At 43.5% G+C, this 24,337-nt stretch overlaps 1 protein-coding gene across 11 annotated transcripts in view; it reads left to right on the top strand.

Annotated features, from left to right (window-relative positions):
* LOC137302449 (GRB10-interacting GYF protein 2-like) overlaps positions 1–24,337 on the top strand; it is a 103,590-nt gene that overhangs the window by 19,468 nt on the left and 59,785 nt on the right. For 10 of the 11 annotated variants that reach the window (XM_067972123.1, XM_067972122.1, XM_067972128.1 and 7 more), the window contains 2 exons: positions 2,767–2,843; positions 7,587–7,723. The gene's annotated coding sequence lies outside the window, so the exon portion shown is untranslated. The remainder of the gene's footprint in view (positions 1–2,766; positions 2,844–7,586; positions 7,724–24,337) is intronic. The other variant, XM_067972124.1, reaches the window with a different exon arrangement.

Consider the following 24,337-nt stretch of genomic DNA (forward strand, 5'->3'; position numbering starts at 1 on the left):
GAAATGACATGGTCCATGTATATTTTTAACTTTTGTATGGCAATTATGGTTGGTAATAAGCCAGCACTGAAACTGAATGACCTCTAGCAGAGTCTATTTCAGACAGCTGGCAGCAAGTTATTTTTCTTGCTTTTTTTGCCAGTCGACTCCTTGCTGGGTTACAATTCCAGTAGTGTCTGTTGCGTTCCGGTACCTTGCCTGAGTGACGGCTCTTCAAAGGTGAGTGTCAGTAGGCTATTTAGCTGTTGGAGCATCACACCCCAGGCGGATCCTATTGTCGCCTGAAATCTGTACAAGTGTAAGGGCAGTTGGGTCGTTATCAGCAGTGGGCTCAAGGTGATGTAACTTTACATTTGGCCTATCTCATCAGTGCTGTTTTTTCTGGAAGAGCTAGCCACTTAATCCCATTCTCCTCCCCATTCCCCATACCCTTTTCAAATTTTCATTTTCAGATATTTATCTACTTTTTTTTTAAAAGGACTTTATGCATTCTGTTCCACCACTGTTTGTTAACGGCATTCCATGTCATAACCCTTGACATATTAAAAAAAAATTCCAACCGTTCCACCATAAATTTATGCCTTCCAGTTACCAAACCACCCACCAATAGGAATAATTTATCTCTGTTTACTTTATCAAAGCCACTCTCAATTTTGAGCACCCACATCTGATCTCTTAACCTTCTTTTGTCCGAATGAAAAGATCCCCAGTTTCTCTATTCCTCGTAACTAAAGCCTTGCATCTCGGGTATTATCCTGGCTCCCATGTTAGCTGATATTGTTAGCGGATACTGTCCCCCTCCCCTTCAGATCTGCCATCAGCACCCCCCTCAAAAAAAAACCTGTCCTTGCAAACTACTGCACCATCTCAAACCTCACTTTTCTCTCAAGTCCCTGAACGTGTTGTCTCCTCCCATATCCGTGCCTGTCTATCTTGCAACTCCATGTTTGAACTTTACGCCTCCTGTCACAGTACTGAAATGGTCCTTATCCAAGTTGCAAATAACATTCGATGTGAATGTAACCATGGTAAACTGACCCTCCTCATCCTTCTCTACCTGTCTGCAGCCTTTGACACGGTTGACCGCACTATCCTCCTTCAACGCATCTCCTCTGCCGTCCAGCTGGGTGGGACAGCCCTCTTCTGGGTTCCATTCTTATCTATCCAGTCGTAGCCAGAGAACCACCTGCAATGGCTACTCTTCCTGCACTCCCACTGTTACCTCTGGAATCCCCCAAGGATGTATCCTTGGGCCCCTCCTGTTTCTCATCTACATGTTGCCCCTCAGTGACATCATCCGAAAACACGGTCAGGTTCCACATGTTAGCTAGCGACATCCAGCTCTATCTCGCCACCTCCTTACTCGACCTGCCCTCCCCCCAAATGCTGTGTCTCATTTGTCACACTGCTTGTCCGACATCTAGTACTGGATGAGCGTAAATTTCCTCCAACCAAATATTGGGAAGACTGAAGCCATTGACTGGTCCCCGCCACAAACTGTTCCCTAGCCACCGACTCCATCCCTCTCCCTGGCCACTGTCTTAAGGCTGAACCAGACCATTCGCAACCTTGGTATCCTATTTGACTCTGAGATGAGCTTCCGATCGCATCTGCCCCATCACCAAGACCACCTACTTCCACCTCCGTAACATCGCCTGTCTCTGCCCCTGCCTCAACTCTTCTGCTGAAACCTTCATCCATATCTTTGTTACCCCAAGATTCTACTATTCCAATGCTCTCCTGGCTGGCCTCCCACCTTCCACCCTTCACAAATTTGAGCTCGTCCAAAACTGCTGCTCATATCTTAACTCGCAGCAAGTCCTGTTCACCCATCACCCCTGTGCTCGCTGACCTACATTGGTTCCCAGTCCGTGAATGCCATGATTTTAAAATTCTCATCCTTGTTTCCCCTGCCCACCCCTCCCTATCTCTGTAACCTCCTCCAGCCCTACAAGATCTCTGCCCTCCTCCAATTCTTGCCTCTTGCGCATCCCCGATTTTAATCGCTCCACCATTGGTGGCTGTGCCTTCAGCTGCCTAAGCCCTAAGCTCTGGAATTCCCTCCCTAAACCTCTCCACCTCTCTCCTCCTTTTAAGATGCTCCTTAACCTACCTTTGGTTACCTATCCTAATGTCTCCTTATTTTGTTTGGTAACGCTTCTGTGAAACGCCTTGGATGTTTTACAATGTTAAAGGCGCTATATAAATGCAGGTTGTTATCCTAGTATTTTTCTTCTTACCCTGTCCATGGTCTTGAGATCCTCCCTAAAGAAAGGTAACCAAAAAAGGGTCTCAGTATTCTCACTAATGATTTGTATAGGTTTTGAAATACCTCTTTGCTTTAGTGCTCATTGCCCCTATTTTTTTATTCATTCATGGCTTGTAGGTGTTGCTGGCAAGGCCAGCATTTATTGCCCATCCCTCACTAAACCAAGGACACTTTTTTTACAGCTCTTATCACTTGTTCTCCCACTTTTGAAGATATGTATTTTAGCTCCTAAATGTCTGTGGCCCTCTGATCTTTTAAAGTTATACTATTCAGTGTGTATTGCCTATCCTTGTTCTTCCTCCTGATTCACCGTGTCAAAACCAGTTATAATTGTGTGCTCCTCTGATCTCTGGTTAACCTACTCTGTTAGTGTATCACCTCTTTTCCACATTACTTTTGATTGAACAAATAGCTGACCAATCTGCTAACCTGAAGTCTTCCTGGAAGTTGCTCACTGTCCTGTTGCCAATTTTCTTTTTCTCTTTTCTCCCACCCAGAGGTGCAGAGACCAATTGTAGTGCCCCTACTGCCATCCTAGGTGACATTGTAACCAGCTGAGCCATTGGGGGAGACTGTGAGTACAAATTTTACGTAGCCCTTTTGGAAGGAGGGTTTGACTGGTCTTTTCTTATTCCACACTTTGTTCTTCAAGGGTCTCCAACTACAGGTTTCCTGAAATTAAAGCTGACTTTAAAAAGTTAGTTTAAACACATTTGCCCCACAGCTCCCCTTCTTCCAGCATGGTTTCAAGTTTTGAAAGCCTTCTCTGCACAGCCCTCCATCAAGCTCTCTTGTGTTGTTGAGGTTGTGTGGTTTTAATCTCCTCCCCCTCTCTCTAGTTAATTTATTTATAGATTTGCAAGGTGTTGACTCAGTGATCAAATCGTGGGGATACCCAGGGTTAGGGCTGTGGGAATTGCTGCTGTGGTGACCTTCAGAGCTAGCTATAATAATTCTCCGTGAAAGCTTCAGGCAGTCTTTACACTTTGCACTACGTATTTATGTCGTGGTGGAGGCAAGGTTGGACCAGTTTAGTGGGGGCAGGGGGGCAGCAGTATTCTTCGCACTAAATGTATATTAGAAAAAAATTGACGTAATTTATTTTGGCATGGGTGGGTAGTGAGATTCCAAAGATTTGTTACAACTTCAGCATTTTGTTTTGTGTGAAACAACAGGGTGGATTGGAAACGTGTACAAGGTGACATATATTCTAACTTAAGTTGGATAAAAGCAAATCCAAAAAACATTTCTTCACACAAAAGGTTGAGAGAACATAGAATGCACTGCCCCTGAAGATGCAGAATCAATTGTGGTGCTTAAGAGACGGATACTTAAGAAGTAAGGGTATTAAGGGATAGGATATGGGTGGGCAGTTGGGATTAAAAAGGGTAGAGCTGCCATGGCTAGTAGTGTGGTGGAACAGGCTCAGTGGGCCGAATGGCTTATTCCTTTCCTAAGTTCCTACAGGTGCATGCAGCCCTATGTAAGGGATATGATATATAAGAACAAACAAAATTGATGGGCATCAAGCCTGCCCCACACCTCATGATGGCTGGACATTGTGACCAGACACTTCCCACCCCTGCCTTCCTTGCCTGCAGCCATGTGATCTCCTGGGAGAGGCAAAAAAACCTAGGGTTGGACTTGTTGAGCCTCAGACAGTGGCCAGAGAGAGGGATGGAGTTGGTGGCTCGGGAATGGAGTTTGTGGCGGGGACCAAAGACAGTGGCTTCGGTCTACTCAGTATTTAGTTGGAGGAAATTTTTGCTCATCCGGTATTAGATGTCGGACAAGCAGTGTGACAAATAAGGGAAAAAAATATCCTGGAAAATTCCTCCCCGACTCGCTCAGGTGATCGAAGCCAATCCAGGAGATCACACGATCATAAGGTATTTTTTATATTGATCCTGGGATGAGGGAGGCCATTGACCTCTGAGCACTGCTTTCCTATTTTTAATGTTTGCCAGCTTCCTGGTGATCCCAGTTGGACATTCTAGTGGACAATAGGAAGCAGTTCAGATTGGGGATGAGGAAAAGCTCGGCCTGGAATGCCATCAAGGCATTCGTATTATTGTGTTGGTAGGCTTCTGCATTTCTGCCCTGATGCCGTGCTATCACCGTAACGGTGCCTGTACTGAACGGTAGGAGCCCACAGAGCGGCTTCTAGGGTTTTTGAGAAGAGTGTGGGGCATGCATTTTGTTTGTGCCCAGAGATAAAAGGTGTAGCCAGAGTTTGTACTTAAAAAAAAATGCAGAAATTAATCACAAGAAACTTTTTTTCACCTGTTAAAACATTTCCGTGCACTATCGATGCATAATTGGTCATTCAACAGGTGGGCCATTTGTGTGCTGCTGCATCGCTCTGTTCCTTTGACTCCAGTGGGACTTGAGCGTGAGAGTATAGAGGATAACTGTTAACGGCCTCCTCCCTAGGTTCAGAAGCTGTAACTGGAGGGTGTGGAAGTCTATTTAGTCTGTCTAGAGTCAGTTGACTGCACCCTAAATACCGACCTTCACCCACTGGGCCCGAGTTTGATGCAAACCCAGATTCTAAAAGTGAATTAAGAATGCAAACTTGGTGTTTCACCCCAATTCTATTTCAGGGCAAATATAATGACTGCTTGTGAGTAGTTAGGAAAGGATAGTGTTGATCTCACGAAGCTGTTCGTAACTTATTAGAGTAATTCTTTCCCTTGTGCACCACACCACGGTCTGCAGGAGGGGCTGTAGCGTGCTACTGGCTACTTGGAGCTGCACAAGAGCAATCTTGAGTTGAATTGCTGTTAATTTTTTCTTGCCAATTTTTTCCCCCTCCCACTTTTCTTTCCCCATTCCCACCCCCGCCAATTAAGGCCCAATTGTTGTACCGCCCCTCCCCCCACCCCCACTGCTGCCCATGATGAGATTAGCTAACTCAGCAGAGAGCACATTTTGAATGTAGGACTTTTGTGGTCTGTGTGGCTCAGCCACTCACTGGATAAATTCCCGGAGCTTTCTGGAGGGAGCGTGCTGTCTATTTTTAACTTCCTCTCTGGGTGGTGCCTCTGCTTGACAGTACTGCTGACGGTGGTAAGTCACAGTGTGGGTGAATCGTGGGTCTGTTTCAATGGCCAAACTTCAATCCTTTGTAAAAGGACTTGCTGATGTTAGTTGGCTCATTTCCATATAGTCAGTGATTTGGCTGGAATGGAAAGTTGTATGTACTGTACTAAGTTACGTAGCTAGTTGTGCCTTTTGATTATGCTATTATTAAATGAGGAGAACAAAAGTCTGTGGCTTTGTGCCAGAATCATACAGCACTGAAGGAGGCCATTCGACCCATCATGCCTGTAGCGACTCTTTGAGAAAGCCATCCAATTAATCCCGTTCCCCTGTTGTTTCCCATAGCCCTGCAAATTTTTCCACTTCAGGTATTTATCCAATTCCCTTCTCAAAATCATTATTGAATCTGCTTCCACCACCCTTTTAGGCAATACATTCCAGATCATCATAATTTGCAGTGTAAATATTTTTTTCCCTCATGTTGCCTCTGATTCTTTTGCCAATTACCTTGAATCTGTCTCTTCTGGTTACTGACCCTGCTGCCACAGGAAATAGTTTCTCATTTACTCTATCAAAACCCTTCATGATTTTGAACACTTCTATCAAATCTCCCCGTAACCTTCTCTGCTCTAAGGAGAACAGTCCCAGCTTCTCCAGTCTCTCCACCTAACTGAAGTCTTTCACCCCTTGTACCATTCTAGTAAATCTCCTGACCCTCTCCAAGGCCTTGACATCCCTCCTAAAGTGTGGTACCCAGAATTGGCCACAACACTCCTGCTGGAGCCTAAATAGTGATTTATAAAGGTTTGGCGTAACTTCTTAATTTTTTTACTCTATGCCTCTATTTATAAAGCCCACGATCCCATATGCCCTTTTAGCAGCCGTCTCAACTTGTTCTGCCACCTTCTAAGATTAGTGTACATACACCCTCAGCTCTCTGTTCCTGCATCCCCTTCAAAATTGTACCATTTAGTTTATATTGCCTCTGCTCATTCTTCCTATCAAAATGTATCACTTCAAACTTCTCTGCGTTAAATTTCATTTGCCATGTGTCTGCCCATTTCACCAGTCTGTGTGTCCTCCTGAAGTCTGTTACTATCCTCCTCACTGTTCACTACATTTCTAAGTTTTGTGTCATCTGCAAACTTTGAAATTATGTCCTGTATACCCAAGTCCAGGTCATTAATATATAATCAAAAAGAGCAGTGGTTTCAACACCCATCCCTGGGGGACACCACTGCACACCTCCCTCCAGTCTGAAAAACAACCATTCTCCACTACACTCTGCTTTCTGTCCCTTAGCCAATTTCGTATCCAGGCAGCCATAGCCCCTTTAATCCCACGGGCTTCAATTTTGTTAACAAGTCTATTATGTGATAATTTTACACAGTGAACAGATTGCAGAGTATCTGCTGACTTTATCTTGAGCTCCAATTCTTGCTATTTTAATAAGGGATTCCGGGGGCTGTCCCCAAACTTTATTCCTGTTACGCAGAACTGCACAAGTTCACTTCAGATGTCTGTGTCATATCCTGAAGGATTATGTTTTGAGACTAATTTTGGTGCAGAGTTGAAACTTGTACATTTTTTTGGCTGCTGGAAGTTGTGATATTGGGTTTTATTTTGTACGATATCCCTCTTTCTTTGCTCCTTCTCTTCTCCCCCTAAAAACTGGTGTATATACTGCATTTTCAGCTGAGACAGTGACAGGTGGGTGGCCTCATCCCAGGCCCCCTACCATTACATATCTTGCCTGGAGTTGCATCATAACCCCGAGAGTTACTTGCTGTCCTGCAGTAGCCAAGGTTGAAAGCTTGGTTCATGGCAAAATGGCAGACCAAATACAGAGTCCCACCATTTTGTGGTATATTAAGTTTGTACATCATTCAGCGTGGGTTGATTTGGATTCCAGAATGTTTTTCCTTCTCTGGGTTTCTAACTGTTAGTGACTTGCCATCATTAGCAATCTTTGGCTGACAATGATGCTGTAAATACTATATAATCATGTCTTCAAACTAGTTCAGTTTTCCCTTTTCAAGCACTTTATCCTGTCTTTATGTGGATTGATGGTAATTTTTATTCCTTTTGAGTTTTGATATTTATAGACCTGTATAGACCTTTGATGCCTGCTGTTCCACTGATCAGAGCATTTTGTTGGAGGTTATGCTTGCCGTTGTCTGCTAGTTTTCTAGTTTCCCACATCCCAAAAGTAAATGTTCAGTGTTGTAGAACTGTAGGGTCAGATTTCTAATTGTGAACTTTGTCCATTTTTCAGTGAAGTAAGCAAGAGTGATTTCTGAACCATAAAGGGATTACCATCAGACCAATTCATCTGTTGTTAGCCACTCGGAACAACGCATCTTGGGAGTCTCCAACACTAGTTGTAGGTTGGGGACCTGACCTGCGGTCAAGGTACGTTACTCTCTAGCATTATTACATTATAGATATTGTACAAACACTATAGCTTCAACCCCGCTCGCTCTTGGGGAAAACCAGGTTTGAATGTCTTTTTTACACATGTTCTCTTCTCTATTTCCTCTCCCCGCTACAAAAGAAGTGTCGTGCTTCCTGGAATTAAGACTGCTGTGTACGGTTTGGAAGTAGAGTGGTTGGCTTCTGGTATAGTTAAGTTAGCAACTTTCAAAGAGAAATGAATCTTGTGTGCCAGGCTTTGATTCATTTGCTGTCGGAGGTTTGAAATTGGCAGCGATTGGGCCTTTACAGCTCACTTCAAAATTCATTTGCAGAGCAGGGAATCCAGTTCCAGCCCATATCTACAGAGCTGGCTTGCTTTAGACTAATGTGATAAAGAAACAACCTGAATTTAAATAGCGCTGTATCGCATTCAAAGGAAGTCACAAGTGCTTTGCATCCAATGAGTTACCCTTTTTTTAAAAATGTAATTGTGTAGGCAAATTCGGCTGCCAATTTGTGCATGGAAAAGTCCCACAAACGTTAATGAGATGTTTGAAATGTAAAGCCTTGCACAGGAGGAGGTGGCCATTTCACCCACTGCATTTGTGCCAGCACTTTGCTAGACCAATGCAAAACTAATTCCATTGCTCTGCTTTCTTCCCCCTCGTCCTCTATCTGCCTCTGCTTCGAATATTTATCCAGGTTTCCCTTAAAAGGTGGAAATACCTTTGCCTCAGCTGCTCTCAGGCAAAGCAGTCCATGCTCTAACAACTCTTGTATAAAGTAATTTCTCCTAACCTTTTTCTGTACAGATCGGCCATGATCTAATTGAATGGCAGAACTGGCTTGAGGGGTAATGGCCTACTCCTGTTTCTATGTTCCTGTGCTCTGTGATTATTTTAAATTGACTTCCTGTCACCAACTCCTCAACCAAAGAATTACATAGAAATTACAACACAGAAACAGGCCGTTAAGCCCAATCAATCCATATTGGTGTTTATTCTCCATATGAGCAGTATCCTAATCCCATGTGCCCACCCTGTTCCCATATATCCTGTTATTTCATTTCCCTTCAGCCACCTCTCTAATCTATTTTGAATATTGTCACGGACTCTGTTTCGGTTACTAACTCTAGTCGTGCAATCCACAGCCTCTATATTTTTTTTAAAAAGTTTCATTTACTCCCTTTCCTAAATCTCTGGCATTTTATCTCAAGACTTTCCCCTTGTTCCAGACCCCCCAATCACTGGATGCAGACTATTCCTATTTACTCTGTCCAATCCCTTCATAATTTTAAACATCTCTATCAGATCACCCCTTAATGTCCTCTGTTTTAACAAAAGCAGCTCCATTATTTTCTGATCTGTCTTCATATTTGTACTTCCTCATACCAGGCAGCATCCTAGTGAATCTTTGCTGTACCCTCAACACCCTTCCTATAGTGTGGAGTCCATAGCTGCACACTGCTTCAACTGTGGTCTTACTAACGTTTTATGAAGATTCACCATTAAATCTTGCCTTTTTTCTTACTAGAGGAAGTTGTCTTACAACATAAGAAATAGGAGCAGGAGCAGGCCATACGGCCCCTTGTGCCGGCTCCACCATTCAATCAGATCATGGCTGGTCTTTGACCTCAACCTCTTCACTAATTCACCCTATCAAATCCCTTCATTATTTCAAAAGCCTTCATTAGATGTCCTATTAGTCTTCATTATTCCAGTGGAAATAGCCCCAGTTTTTCCCGATAACTCTTGTTTTTCATTTATGGTATTATCCAAGTGAAGCAATGCTTTATGCCTTGTGTTTTTAATTTCTTTTCTGTAGTGGGGTGCCTAAAACTAAATGCAGTTCTCTGTGGCCCCACCATTGCCATGTACAGGGTTATCATTGCCTCTTTGATCTCGTATTCTATTCCCCAATTTATAAAACCCAAGGTGCTATTTACTTGAAAGAAATTCTCTTTGCACCCCAGGTGTGTCTGTTTCTCCACACCCATCATCTTTCCCTTGAGTATACACTTCTATTCCTTATTTTCCTCCCAAAATGTATTACCTCACACTTCCCTGTGTTAATTGCATCTCTACCTGTCTTCCCATTCTGATAACCTGTCTGTTCTGAAATCTTTCAGCCCTCCTCACTGTGTACCAAACCCTCTACTTCAGTTGTCACAAATTTCAGTGTTGTGCTCCCCATATCCAAGACCAAAGATGAGAACAGAAGTAGCCCCAGCACTGACCCCTGGGGTACACCACTTTGCACACTTCTCCAATCTGAGCAACACCCATTTACCCAAACTATTTGATTGCTATTTGTCCACCAACCTTCTGTCCACACGGCTACATTTCCTCTTCTACATATATTTACATGTTTATATCGCGCCTCCTCTGAGACACCTTATTGAATGCCTTCTGAAAATCCGTAAGCATTACATCTATTGTATTTCCTATATATTATCATTCACTGTCTCAAAAAAAAAACTCCAGTAAATTTGTCGCCCACAATGGCTGTTCTTGATTAATCCATATATTTCTAAAGGCTCACTAATTTGATCTTGAGTTATGGATTCAGAGTGCACCAACAACTGATACACTAACTTTTTATAGTTACCTGGTTTATTCTTTCCCTTCTTCAACAGAGGTGTTACATTGGCTACGCTCCTACATTCTGGCTCATTTTGTATATCTAAGGATTGAAAAATTGTGGTCAGAGCCTCTGCTGTCCCCCCTCTGACTTCATTCAATGGCTTAGTATGCATGCCATCAGAACCCAGTATCCTGAGTTCTACTGATTTTTGTCAGAAACAATTCCTTTTCTACTGTTATCTCTAATAATTGTTCACGTCCTCCTTTAGTACACCTACATTTTCACATTTATCATCATTTTGTTAAATCCAATGCAAAATATTTAATATCTCTGATATACAGTTATCTCCAACAACACGATGTTCCCCATCACCCGAGTGGTTCTACAGTCTCTCTAACTTTTACTTTTAATATGCTTAGAACAGCACATGCCATTTCCTCTCCTACACTCTCTGTACCCCTCATGATTTTCTTTACTACTGTTTCTCATTTGTGTGATAAGCTTCCCTTTTTTAACTTTAAGTTCTATTTATCCATGACATTTTTTTGATGTATTTCATTTTTGCTGTGTAAGAATATATTTTGTACTCTATTCATCTCCTATTTGAAAATTGCCCAGTGCTGATCTCCAGTCCTGCTTGCCGTCTTTACTTGGTTAATTTGGCTTGGATCCTTTATCTTACTAAAATTTGCTTTTTTCCAGTCTAGCACTCACGCTTGACTCGTTAACTTTTTCTTTTGGTGGTATTTGGGGGAGAAATGTTGGCCAGGTTACAGAGAACTCCCTGCTTCCTGCTTTTTAACGTCCAGGTGAACAAGTAGGCAGGTCCTGGATTTAGCGCTTCATCTGAAAAGTGGCACAGTTGACAATGCAGCAGTCCCTCAGCACTATGCTGAGATGTCGCTAAGAGTAAGTTACAACCTTCTGGCTCGGCTGAGAGTTTAAAAAAAAAATCTGCCACTTTTCTTCTTCAGCTAGTACCCTGAGCACTACTTGTGCTGTAAAAGTACTAAGATGTTTTAGTACTTTGTGGTGTGTGAAGGCCATACATACTTTACCAATTTTTATGAGTACATAGCATGTTTGGGTCGGGGAGTGTGAAGGGATGAGCTGACATTTCGAGTGGACTCAATAACATTTTCACTTTTACAAAATGGTATGAGTAAGCAACAGTACCGCATGAAGACGGAAAGAACCTGCATTTATGTAACGCCTTTCATGACCTCAGGATATCCCGAAGCACTTCACAGCTGATGAAAGTACTTTTGGAAATGTTGTCACTATTGTAATATGGGAAACACGGCAGCAAATTTGTGCACAGCAAGCTCCCACTCTGAATATCAATTGAGTTTTTTTCATGGGACCTGGATTGTCTTTAGTTGTTGCTGTGAGCAGTTGTCCGCTTCATACTGCAGCAAACGTCAGATTTTCACTCCTAGTTCGGGATGGAGCAAGGGCAGCAGTACACTGGCGCAGTAACCATACTGATATTCTCCTGAAGACTGAGATCATCAATTAAAGGCTGATTTGAGTCGCACACTGAAGCATTTTTTCTTACAAAAAGTAAGATCGCATAATCTCCAACAATTTTTATTATACCACCGTTAGAGTGGCAGGTAGGTGGCTGGAACCACAACAAAAAGCATAGGTTCTTCAATTTTATTCATAATTAAAATATCTAGGAGTTAAGGGAGAATCTGAGGCTAAGCCCCACCATAGTATTGTAAGTAACTGTGGGTTGTCTTTTAGCTTGACTGTACCTCTCTATGTCCATGATGAGAAACTAGGAACTGTAGAGGAGGAAAGAGATTTGAGTCCAAGTACACATCATTAAACGCTAGTAGACAGGAACAAAAAGCAATCAAAAAGGCTAATGGAATGTTGGCCACTATCTCACGTGGTCTGGAATACAAAGAGGAAGAAGTGATGCTTGAGTTGAATGGAGCCTTGGTCAGACCCCATCTGGAATACTCTGCTCAGTTTTGAGCATCGCACTTCAGGAAGGATATATTGGCCTTGGAGGGGACGCAGTGCAGATTCACCAGAATGATATCGGGGCTTAGAGGGTTAAATTATGAGGACAGGTTGCATAAACTTGGCTTGTGTTCCTTCGACCATAGAAGATTGAGTGGGTGATCTGATCGAGGTGTTTAAAATGTTAAAAGATTTAATAGGGTAGTCACTGAGAAAACATTTCCTCTGGTGGGGCAATCGAGAACAAGGGGACATAATCTTAAAATTAGAGCGAGGCCATTCAGGAGTGAAATCAGGAAGCACTTTTTCACAGAGTAGTAGAAACTGGGAAAACACTCCCCCAAAAGGTTGTGAATGCTGGGGGTCAATTGAAATTTTCAAGACTGAGCGTGTTATATTTTTGTTCGGTAAGGGTATCAAAGGATATGGAGCAAAGGCAGGTAAATGGACTGTTCCTTTGTTCACATATTGTACAGGGTGAATCATTTTCTGACTTGCCCAAGAATAGCGAAGGATAGGAACTCTGGCAGATCAAAGGGGAACTCCACATTCCAGTTGGTAGAGATCAGCCATGATGTAATTGAATGCTGGAGCAGGCTCGAGGGGCTGAATGACCTATTCCTGTTCCTTTTTTCTACAGTGATTTTTCTCCCTTTTTTAACACTAAAAGTAAAACCTGAAACACCCCAGGCAGTAAGCTAAAACAGACTTTCATAATCCTTAAGGGAATAATAGATATCCAGTGATGTCTGAGAGGGTGCCTGGATTGTGCTGGATGCCAACTTGGGGCAGTGTGGTTGGGATCAGGAGCTGTAATATTATCCATTAAACCTGTATCACTGGATTGTCTCCAGGTTTATTTAATGTATTGGTAGCAGTACGCTTTCACCAGTATGTACCTGTGTGTTGCTGGAAGTTGTCCAGTGGAACCAGAGGGCCAAGGAGAGTTGACCACGAACCAGCAGAGGTCGATCCAGGGGTCCAGCGGAGGTGCATAGTGGCATCAGATGTTAGCGCGTACCAGCGGATACAGTGCACCAGAGGAGCGAGGAGCAGTGGGAGTGAAACCCAAAGACCGAGAGCAGTGGAGTCCAGGGAGACGGGGAGGGTGAATTATAAATTCACGCGATCAGTGCAGATGAGAGAGCTGGTCCAAGGAACAGCTGCAGAGAGGCGAGGAGCACACAAAATCGGGAGCAGCAGTAGGAGCTTGAGGATCCAATCCAGCGACGTTCATGGGAGGAGTTCTTAAGGATGAGGGTGTCAGTGGCAACATGAAGCAAGCGGATAGCAATAAAGCTGAGATCATTTAGCAGCAAGGGAGCAGAACCCCAGAGTAAGAAAAGTCCATTAGTGCATCAAGCATGCTCCATATAGAAGCCAGCATGTTTATTCGGTCATGGACCTCCCTCCTCCCAGCCGTCTCTACTTTAAAGAGGGCTCAATATCTTCCCCTACCTCCCCTGGAAAAAATTATCAAGCAGCGCTGTTAATCCTCAACCGATACTGATTCAGCTCCTTGTTAAAGGTTGCCAATTGACCCAGGATCATCCACCTTTTCTTGGAGTCCATTCCAGGGGTCCCCTATCTCGTGGGGAGGGGAAGCGAAGTATTATTTCTTATCTCTAACCTTGCTTGAGGCTTGTGAAGTTTGTACTTGTCCTCCAGTCCTATGCTCATTTTCCAAATTAAATAGCTTGTTTATCTGTGAAGTGAGAAAGGAAATAAGAGGGACAAAGAGAATATGAGAATAGACTGCCAGCCAATATAAAAGGGAATCCAAAAGTCTTCTACAGGCATGTAAACAGTAAACGGGTAGTAAGAGGAGAGGTGGGCCGATTAGGGACTATAAAGGAAATCTACTCATGGAGGCAGAGGGGATGGCTGAGGTACTAATTGCGTACTTTGAATCTGTCTTTACCAAGGAAGAAGATACTGCCAGTGTCTCTGTAAAGGAAGATATAGTTTAGATACTGGATGGGCTAAAAATTGATAGAGGTACTAGAAAGGCTAGCTGTACTTAAAGTCGATAAGTCACCCGGTCCGGATGGGATGCATCCTAGGTTGCTGAGGGAATTAAGGGTGGAAATTGCGGCCATAATTTTCCAAACATCCTAAGATATGGGGGTGGTGCCAGAGGACTGGAGAATTGCAAATGTTACACCCTTGTTCAAAAAAGGGTGTAAGGATAAACCCAACAACTATAGGCCAGTCAGTTTAACCTCAGTGGTGGGGAAACTTTTCGAAACAATAATCTGGGACAGAATTAACAGTCACTTGGACGAGGGTGGATTGATTAGGGAAAGCCAGCACAGATTTGTTAAAGGCAAATCGTGTTTAACTAACTTGAAAAGAGTTTTTTGGTGAGGTAACAGAGAGGGTAGATGAGGGCAATGCAGTTGATGTGGTGTATATGGACTTTCAAAAGGCGTTTGATAAAGTGTCGCACAGTGGGCTTATCAAGGTTGCAGCCCATGGAATAAAGGGGGCAGCAGCAACATGGGTACAGAATTGGCTAAGTGACAGGAAACAGAGTAGTGGTGAACGGTTGTTTTTTGGACTGGAGGGAGGTGTACAGCGGTGCTCCCCAGGGGTCAGTGCTAGGACCACTGCTTTTCTTGATCTCCATTAATGACTTGGACTTGGGTGTACAGGGTGCAATTTCCAAATTTGCACATGACACAAAACTTGGAAGGGTAGTAAATGGTGAGGAGGATATAGACAGGCTGGTGGAATGGTCTGACACATGGCAGATGAAATTTAATGCAGAAAAATGTGAAGTGATACATTTCGGTAGGAAGAACAAGGAGAGGCAATATAAACTACAGGACACAACTCTAAAAGGGGTACAGGAACACAGATCTGGGGGTATATGTGCACAAATCGTTGAAGGTGGCAGGTTGAGAAAGCAGTTAAAAAAGCATACGGGGTGCTGAGCTTTATAAATAGAGGCATAGAGTATGGAAGTCTTGATGCACCTTTTAGAAAACACTGGTTTGACCACAACTGGAGTATTGTGTCCAATTCTGGGCACCGCACGTTAGGAAGGATGTGAAGGCCTTAGAGAGAATGCAGAAGAGATTTACTAGAATGGTTCCAGGGATGAGGGACTTTAGTTACGTGGATAGACTAGAGAAGCTGGGGTGATTCTCCTTGGAACAGAGAAGGTTGTGAGGAGATTTGATGGAGGTATTCAAAATCATGAAAGGTCTGGACAGAGTAGATAGAGAGAAACTGTTCCCATTGGCGGAAGGGTCAAGAACCAGAGGACATAGATTCAAGGTGATTGGCAAAAGAACCAAAGGTGACATGAGGAAAAACTTTTTTACCCAGTGAGTGGTTATGATCTAGAATGCACTGCCCGAGGGGCTGGTGGAGGCAGATTCAATCATGACCTTCAAAAGGGAACTGGATACATACTTGAAAGGAAAAAATTTGCAGGGCTACGGAGATATGACGGGGGAGTGCGACTAGCTGGATTGCTTTTACATAGAGCCGGCACGAACTCGATGGGCCGAAGGGCCGCCTTCCCTGCTGTAACCATTCTATGATTCTATGTCAGCCTCTTCTATATCTTATATCATTTTAAATGCTGGTGATGATGACAGCTATGTGCTGGGGCCCAGCTGCCTGCTTACTGAAGTTCATGTGGTTTTAAACTCCAGTATAGTATGAATCATTACTTAGTTGTGGTAGAAAATTGTGTGCGCGCATGTGTGACATGTAAGGAAAATTAAGTGATCAGTATTAAAATTGGAATTGGCCAGATTATGCTGGCAGGGATAGTTGGGGAATTGTGCAAGCTTTCTAAGTGTTCATGATTCATGACAAAATTCATTCCGAGATACTTCAAGGCATGTTTATATGTCCAATCACGATTGTAGTTTCCAATAAGGTTTTTTTTCCCCTTCTAAGGAAAAAAATTTGCCGGCTGTAAACTTTTTTTTGTTCTGAATTGGTAAATCTTGGAAAGATTAAAATAAACTCCAAGGACAGCCCTGCTGCTCGGTGTATTTGAAGTACATTTGCAAAAAACATGTTGAGTTAAAAATAACCCTCAGCGCTCTTCAATTGGTAAATCCACAAAAGGTTAAGACAGACAAAATTACACCTCTTGTCTACAGAACTTGGTAAGAGGAAGTTGGCGTTACTTTTTATATGTCAAAAAGGAATTGGTCAGTTTATCCTCCCCTTTCTCTACCTCCCCCACTTCCCAATGTCCAGATTACAATGGTGAGAGCTAAGTATTCTAGTTAAAATATGTTTAACATTTGACTTGGTGCAGTGAGCTCAAAATTGCTATGTACCTTAAAGCTGTATGTGTGGCAATACGCTCAGCTGATTGGGGAGTGTTCTGGCAGGCTCGGACCGTGGGAAAGCCAAGGACACTCTGTTCAGTAATGCGGCCATGGTGGCTGCTAGGGAAACGCTGCAGCTGGTCACCTGTACTTTTGCCAGGTGATACTTGGGTGTTTTTAAGGTTTTTTTATCCCCAAGAAAAAGTCAAATGTAGCAACAGATGCTGTTACGCAGTTATCTCTTTACTGACTGGCAAGCCGTCTGGTGAGGCTCTTTTTAAGTCTCCATCAGACAGCAGCAGGAAATCATCAAATGCTTCACTTACAATCCCAATTCCCTCAGTCAGATTGTTTAGAAATGCGTTTAAAAAGGGAACACTTAAGCCAGACAGAACCAGAGGGCCTCTGATTAGATCCGCAGCCTGTGCACAGTTGGCTGATCTCGGCTGAGACAGTAGTTTTGAGTGCGATAGTTGGCATCGGCATGCCTCTAATCGGCTGGTGGTGGGGTTGGAATCAGTCAGGATTCCCGCTCTCGAATACAACCCAGTTACCTGTGCAAGCAATCGGATGGTGGGTGTGGCATGATGGGGCACTCCTGTGGTGCCACCAGGCACCAGAAGTCTGCCCACCCCTGCGAAGCTGCCTGATCAGGAGCCATAACCTCCTTCAGGAGACAGGTCAAAAGGAATGACCAGAAAAAATTACTTCCTCCTGTAGGACTTTGATTTCAGGTTTGCATCACTCGATTCTCCATTACTGTCCAGTGCTGCTTTCCATTCCAAACACCAGGTTGGCACGAGAATGGGTATCTGATCAGTCAGTGCTGTTGTTGTCTCTTCATCTATGTTTGAATTTGTTGGTCCTGGCGACATGGAGAATGATGGCACTGACTGGGAGTCGGATAAGAAAGCAGATAAGCTCTGCTCATAATAACAGCCTGGACGAGCGGAATCAGGGTAGGACCACTAGAGTGCAGCCACAAAATTACTTGGTTGTATTGAATTTTACTTCAATATAGTTTGATCCTGGGGTCAGCAAAATATTTGCAATAGCTGATAGAACCTAACATTTAATGGGGAGATTTGGCTGGAGATCCAAACTTGTGACTTTAGGGTTGTGTATTTTTGTTCAGGCGGACATAAATGGTCCCATGTCACTACTTGAAGAGCACTGAAGAATATCCTGGCCAACTCTTATCTGTCATTCAACATCACTAAAACAGATTTCACTGGTCATTTGTGTCCTTGATATTTGTTGGACCTTGCCCTGCACTAATTTGGCTGCTGCATTTGCCTACAAAACAACACTTAAAAAGTAATTCATTGTCTATGCACTGCCTTAGGATGTGAGGTTCTGAAAGGCGTTACGTAAATGCATGCTGTCCTAGTTTAAAATGGAGTGTGCACGAGTCCCACAGGTATTACCCGTTGCAGTAAGAGTGCATGCTGACGGTACCTAGTGTTCTGTAGGGAAAATCCCACTACGTTTTTTTTGTCTGTTTTCTCCCCTCCATCTGAAAATTTTGACGAGTGCTGGGTTTCAGTTCCACTGGTGTTGTCAGCCCTCTGTTACCACGCATGGGTAGCCACTCTTGTGTGAGCCTGGACACTGACTGTATTTGACCACGCGGGGTGTCACAGCTGAGCCCAAGCTTGTTCACACAGCACAGGACACTGAGGCAACTGTAGTGTCCCAATTCAGTAAACTAAGCACAGGCTCAAGTGGAACCTGGGATCTGCTCGTCTCCATGACAGTTCCATTTACTCACTGAGCCACTGAAGAAGTTCAGCATCCTATTATTGCAAAATAGGCCTGATATTGGAGGGAAGAAAGAGTGATGCAGACTGGAGGTTCATTAATTTGAAATTCATGTTGAATTTTGGTAGGAAGAATGAGGAGGCCACATACTGCTTGGATAATAAGAGTCTAAATGGAGTAGAAGAATAAAGGGATTTAGGGGTACAGATACACAAATCACTAGAAGTAGCGACACAGTTTAATAAGACCATGAAAAAAGCAAACTAAGCACCAGGGGTTCATTTGTAGAGGGATAGAATTGAAAAGCAGAGAAGTTATGTTAAACTTGTATAGAATCTTGGTAAGACCACATTTGCAGTACTGTGAACAGTTCTGGTCTCCATATTATTAAAATGATAGTCATTGGAGAAAGTGCAAAAAAAGATTCACAAGGATGATGCCAGAACTGAAAGAATGTACTTACCAGGAAAGGCTGAACAGGCTGGGGCTCTTTTCTCCCAAAGAAAAGGCTAAGAGGTAACCTGATGGATGTCTTTAAGATAATGAAAGGGTTTGATAGAGAAAATGTTCCCACTTGTGGAGGTGTCCAAAACTAGGGGCCATAAATATAAGATCGTCACTAATAAATTCAATTGGGAATTCAGGAGAAACTTCTTTACCCAGAGAGTGGTGAGAATGTGGAACTTGCTACCATACGGAGTAGTTGAGGCAAATACCAAAGATGCATTTCAGGGGAAGCTAGATAAGCACATGAGGGAGAAAGGAATAGAAGGAAATGCTGATAAGGTTAGATGGAGAGGTGGGACAAAGCTTGTGTGGAGCATAAGTACCGGCACAGACAAGTTGGGCCGAATGGCCTGTTTCTGTGCTGTAGACTGTCAAATTGGTTCGCTTCCCCTTGCTGATATCTAGCTTGAAGTACACAGGAAATTGCTTATAACCACTTCCTGTAAGATTCTACTCAGGATGTTTTGATTAAAAGCTCCGAGAAGAACCTCGATCTCTCCTGGAGCTCAGAGTTCAGACTTGTAGCATTTAATTTTAAAAATCATTGTGATCTGTGCTAATGTAAATAGTGGGTAGCTTATTGAATTCTAAGTTTTTTTTGCCTGTATGTTGCTGTACAAGGTTTCTTCCTCTGGTCCCTATGGGCTATGCATCTAGGTACGTCACATGCTAGGGCCACTCATGGAATAGAGTTGATGGCAACTATCCCTTCTTTTCCTCTGTCCTGGGGTGGGGAAGCTTGTCCTTCTGAGTATCTGCTTGGCTTAGTTGAATTCGATCTCGCTTCTGAATCGGAAGGACTTGAGCACATGAGCTAGACAGTACTGCTGCATTGTTGCCTGACATGGTAAGCAGAGGTTCCCACTGCTGCTTCTGGTGAAATTCAAGATCCCAGGGCACGATACGAAGAGCAGGGAGGTTTCCCGGTGTCCTGGTTAACATTCCTCCCTCAACCATCACCACCAAAATATGTAGATTAATTGGTCATTAATTTCATTGCTGTTTGCTGGACCTTACTGTGCAATTTGGTTGCTGTGTTTGCCTACATAACAGTGACTACATTTCAAAAAGTAATTCATTGCAGGTGAAGTGCTTTGGACTGTTTTAAGGTGGTGGACAAACGTTTATAAGGGCATGGTTAAGACTTGAGACTTCAGGATGCGGCATATTGGTCCTGTCTCCATTCCAGGAGATTTCAGTTGGTGTTCTAATAAAAATGGTTTTCCCTGGGTGGTGCTGCTTAAATGATCCCGATTTAAGGATCGATTTCAAGCAAGAGGCTTTATCAATAGCAACAAACTGTTTAGTTGAATCCCTGTAGATCAGTTGATACTGTTAAATTTTGGTTGTGACAGATTATGAAAGAAATATTCTGCTTGGATTTGATCAGAACTTTGTAAGCAGTGGGAGTGAAAGGGAGCAGTACATTGGAATTCAATGGCTAGATCAGACATCTCTGTTTTATCAAGTTTTTGAAAGTGCCAACATTTTTTCTTTCTTTCCACTCGCTACCTCAAGGTGCTGTGGTTCCACAGGCAGCAGCTGTCCTCTGGTACTTCGCCCAAGTGCCCATCATTCATGTCTGAGCGGAGATCATAATTCTTGGCAGGCAGTTTGACTGTGGAAGGCATTACAACTCAGCCTATGCCTGTCTTTGACCGAAGCTTCCATAAGCATACTTTCCAGCAAGGATGACTACCCAAGCGCCACACTGAAGCGAGATTAGCCAATTCAGCACAGTCCAGGAATCATACCTGGTCTGTATGGCCCAGTACTGCACCAGCCATTGAATTTGCCTTTTAAGCCTCCTGGGAGCTGTTTTGCTGCTTTTCAGTCTGTTTGAGTTCTTTTTGGAATAAATAATATACATGTCTATTAAAATCACTTAATCAAGTAATGGATGATAGGGTATAGTGCAGAGTCTGTACTGTTACAGGGTTCTGGATGATTTTGTGTCTCTGGAATTGAGCCCAGTTTGCAATGAAGGTGTTTTTCAAGAAGAATGCAGTTCCTTTTGCTGTGGCCTGACTGTGCACGCTAATAGAATGAACTTAAGCGGCCATAATGATGGCAAACGATGTTATTAAAAGCTGTTTATATCTCTCAATTGGTGAAGGGGCATTATGGTGTGTTACTAAGCCGTACAGGTCAGATGGTCCCACATTTGTACCCTTGGTCTCGGTGGAGTTAGTTGAGTTCACTCTGGATGGTTGTAGGGGTGCCTAGTTAGCCTCTGTTCCCTGGGTTGCGGAGGTAAAATGAGCCAAGGCTCCTGCTTTTGATCGCTGTCCAAGAACTCTGTTGGGACAGTGCACATGTATAGGCGTTGATTGCGTACAGGATTGAACAGCCTGCCAGTACTCGCATGAACACGTGAATAGGCAATGTGGTTTAGCTTCTGAAATGTGGAGATGCCAGTGATGGACTGGGGTTGACAATTGTAAACAATTTTACAACACCAAGTTATAGTCCAACAATTTTATTTGAAAATCACAAGCTTTCGGAGGCTTCCTCCTTCCTCAGGTGAATGTGGAAATGAAATCACCAGGTATTGTTCTGTGATTTATAAATGCGAAAGGTTCGAGGATTTCATTTCCACATTCACCTGAGGAAGGAGGAAGCCTCCGAAAGCTTGTGATTTTCAAATAAAATTGTTGGACTATAACTTGGTGTTGTAAAATTGTTTACAATAGTTTCTGAAAGGCAGCTTGCACCCTTGCATCCGCACCTCAGCAAGTGTTAGAACCTTCAGAAGAGGAACTAATTGCCCCCTTACAATACCATGCTTTTTTTAAATCCATAAATGAACTAACTGAAGGAATGACTTTGCTACAGTTTCTCTTGGAGTTAGCTGGAGAAAATATTTTGAGCTGTATAACATTGGGGTGCAGTACTGTTGGGTACAGGTATGTTAATGGTGGTGTAAGCAATATGGGGGATGAATTATCACACAACATTTTTTTTAATTCGTTCACGGGATGTGGGCGTCGCTGGCAAGGCCGGCATTTATTGCCCATCCCTAATTGCCCTTGAGAAGGTGGTGGTGAGCCGCCTTCTAGAACCACTGCAGTCCGTGTGGTGACGGTTCTCCCACAGTGCTGTTAGGAAGGGAGTTCCAGGATTTTGACCCAGCGACAATGAAGGTACGGCGATATATTTCCAAGTCGGGATGGTGTGTGACTTGGAGGGGAACGTGCAGGTGGTGTTGTTCCCATGCGCCTGCTGCCCTTGTCCTTCTAGGTGGTAGAGGTCGTGGGTTTGGGAGGTGCTGTCGAAGAAGCCTTGGCGAGTTGCTGCAGTGCATCCTGTGGATGGTGCACACTGCAGCCACAGTGCGCCGGTGGTGAAGGGAGTGAATGTTTAGGGTGGTGGATGGGCTGCCAATTGAACTATATCGTTTTTTTTCTGTTTAGCACCAAAAGACTAAAGCCAAGTGACAACACAGCTGGTTTTATCACTTGCAGCAAAATTAGTAAAATGTTAGTTGGCCCAGATTTCAGGCAAAAATAATTGCTGTAGAGAATAAACACTGTCATAGCAAAAAACAACTTGTGTTTATACAGTGTCTTTAACATAAAAAAATATCCCAAGGTGCTTCAGCGTGCAATCAGGAGTGTATGCTGAGCCAAAGGAAGAGATACTAGACAAAGGTGACCAAAAGCTTGGTCAAAAAGTGGGTTTTAAAAAGGGCCTTAAAGGAGGAGAGGCGGAGGAGTTTAGAGAGGGAATTCCAGAGCGTGGGGGCCGATACAACTGAAGGCATGGCTGCCACTGGTGTGGCAAATATGAATAAGTTGCTAGAATGGGAGCAATGGGAGAGTTATGGGAGGGTTGTAGGGCTGGAGAAGGGGTAAGACCATGAAGAGATTTAAACACAAGGACGAAAATTTTAAATTGAAAGCATGGTGGGGGTGGGGGGGGGGGTGGAGGGCTGAGAGCCTTTATAGGTCAGCAAGGACGAGGTGTTGGGTGATCAGGACCTGGTGCGAGATAAGATATCGGCAGCAGAGTTTGGATTTGATGAAGGCTACAGAGCATGGAGGATTCAAGGCCAGCCAGGAGAGCATTATGATTGCCATGTCTGGTGGTGATGAAAGCATGGATGACTATTTCAGCGACAGAGGGTAAGGCAAGGACAGAGGTGGGTGATGCTAGAGGTGGAAGTAGGTGGTCTTTGTGATGTGGTTCGAAGCTCAGCTCGGGGCTGAACAGGATGCCGAGATTGCAAACAGCCTGGTTCAGCCTGAGACAGTAAATTTCATATCCCAATGATGCAACTAGATTGCTCTGTCATAACTAATGACAGCCTAGGCTCTGGTAGCACTCTTGCCTCTGAGTCAGAAGGTGGTGGGTTCAAGCCCCACTCCAGAGACTTGAGCACAAAAATCCAGGCTGATGCTCCCAGTGCAGTACTGAGGGAGTGTTACGCTGTCGGAGTTGCCATCTTTCGAATGGAACGTTAAACCGAGGCCCTATCTGCCCTCTTAGGTGGATGTAAAAGATCCCATGACACTATTCTAAGAGGAACAGGGGTCTTTTCCCCAGAGTCTAGGCCAATATTTATTCTTCAGCCAGCACCACTAAAACAGATTATCTGGTTATTATCTCATTGCCGTTTGTGGGAGCTTGCTGTGCTCAAATTGGCTGCCGCGTTTCCTACATTACAACAGTGACTACACTTCAAAAGTACTTCATTCGCTGTAAAGCGCTTTGGGACATCCTGATGTTGGGAAAGGTGCTTAATAAATGCAAGTTCTCTTTATAACTGTTTATATGTGGGATAACTTGATGGCTGTAATCTAATTGAAGGGCTCATATGTCCTAAGACAGTGGTGATCAAGTGGATTAGAACCATTAACTGACCCTTGATCAGAGTCATGGCTTGTACATTAGTATACGTTTAAACTAGTAAAATTAGGGGTACAAGTTAAGTGAAGGTAGAAAAGAGAAAGTGTTTTCAATGCTGTAGTCTTGGATATTCTCCCGTCTCCTCTTCCCATCATACAACCCCACACCCGAAATCATCACTGCAGTATTGCAAGCTTGTAATTTTGGAATACATTACAGGGAAATTGTCCACACATATTTGCTCTAAATCGTTGCTCTGTCAAAGGTATCACATGGATTGTAATAACTCCCATGCCCAGAAAAATGGCGCCACATTTATCACTACTTCTGGCCAAATAACCTTCAGATGAAAATGGGGTTATTTCAGGGGATATGGTCCCTTGTCATCGTGGCTGTAAAATTTCACTCAAGTATTAGGTTGAATCACTTTGCAGCTTTGAGTGCAGCGACTTGCCAGAAAGTTGACACTTTTTTAATATAGCTGTCTGAATCTTCACTGGAAAGCAGGAAAGTTTACTGATTTTTTTTTTGTACAACCTGAGACTCCCAGCACTGCTAAATGGAATGAATGTGCTGAGACCATTTCTGGTAAATTTTAAATGGGTGAATATAACAAAGCATTTCTTTAGCAGATCTTGAA

This window comes from Heptranchias perlo, chromosome 35 (genome assembly GCF_035084215.1).
Source record: "Heptranchias perlo isolate sHepPer1 chromosome 35, sHepPer1.hap1, whole genome shotgun sequence".
In the NCBI taxonomy this organism is placed as follows: domain Eukaryota; kingdom Metazoa; phylum Chordata; class Chondrichthyes; order Hexanchiformes; family Hexanchidae; genus Heptranchias; species Heptranchias perlo.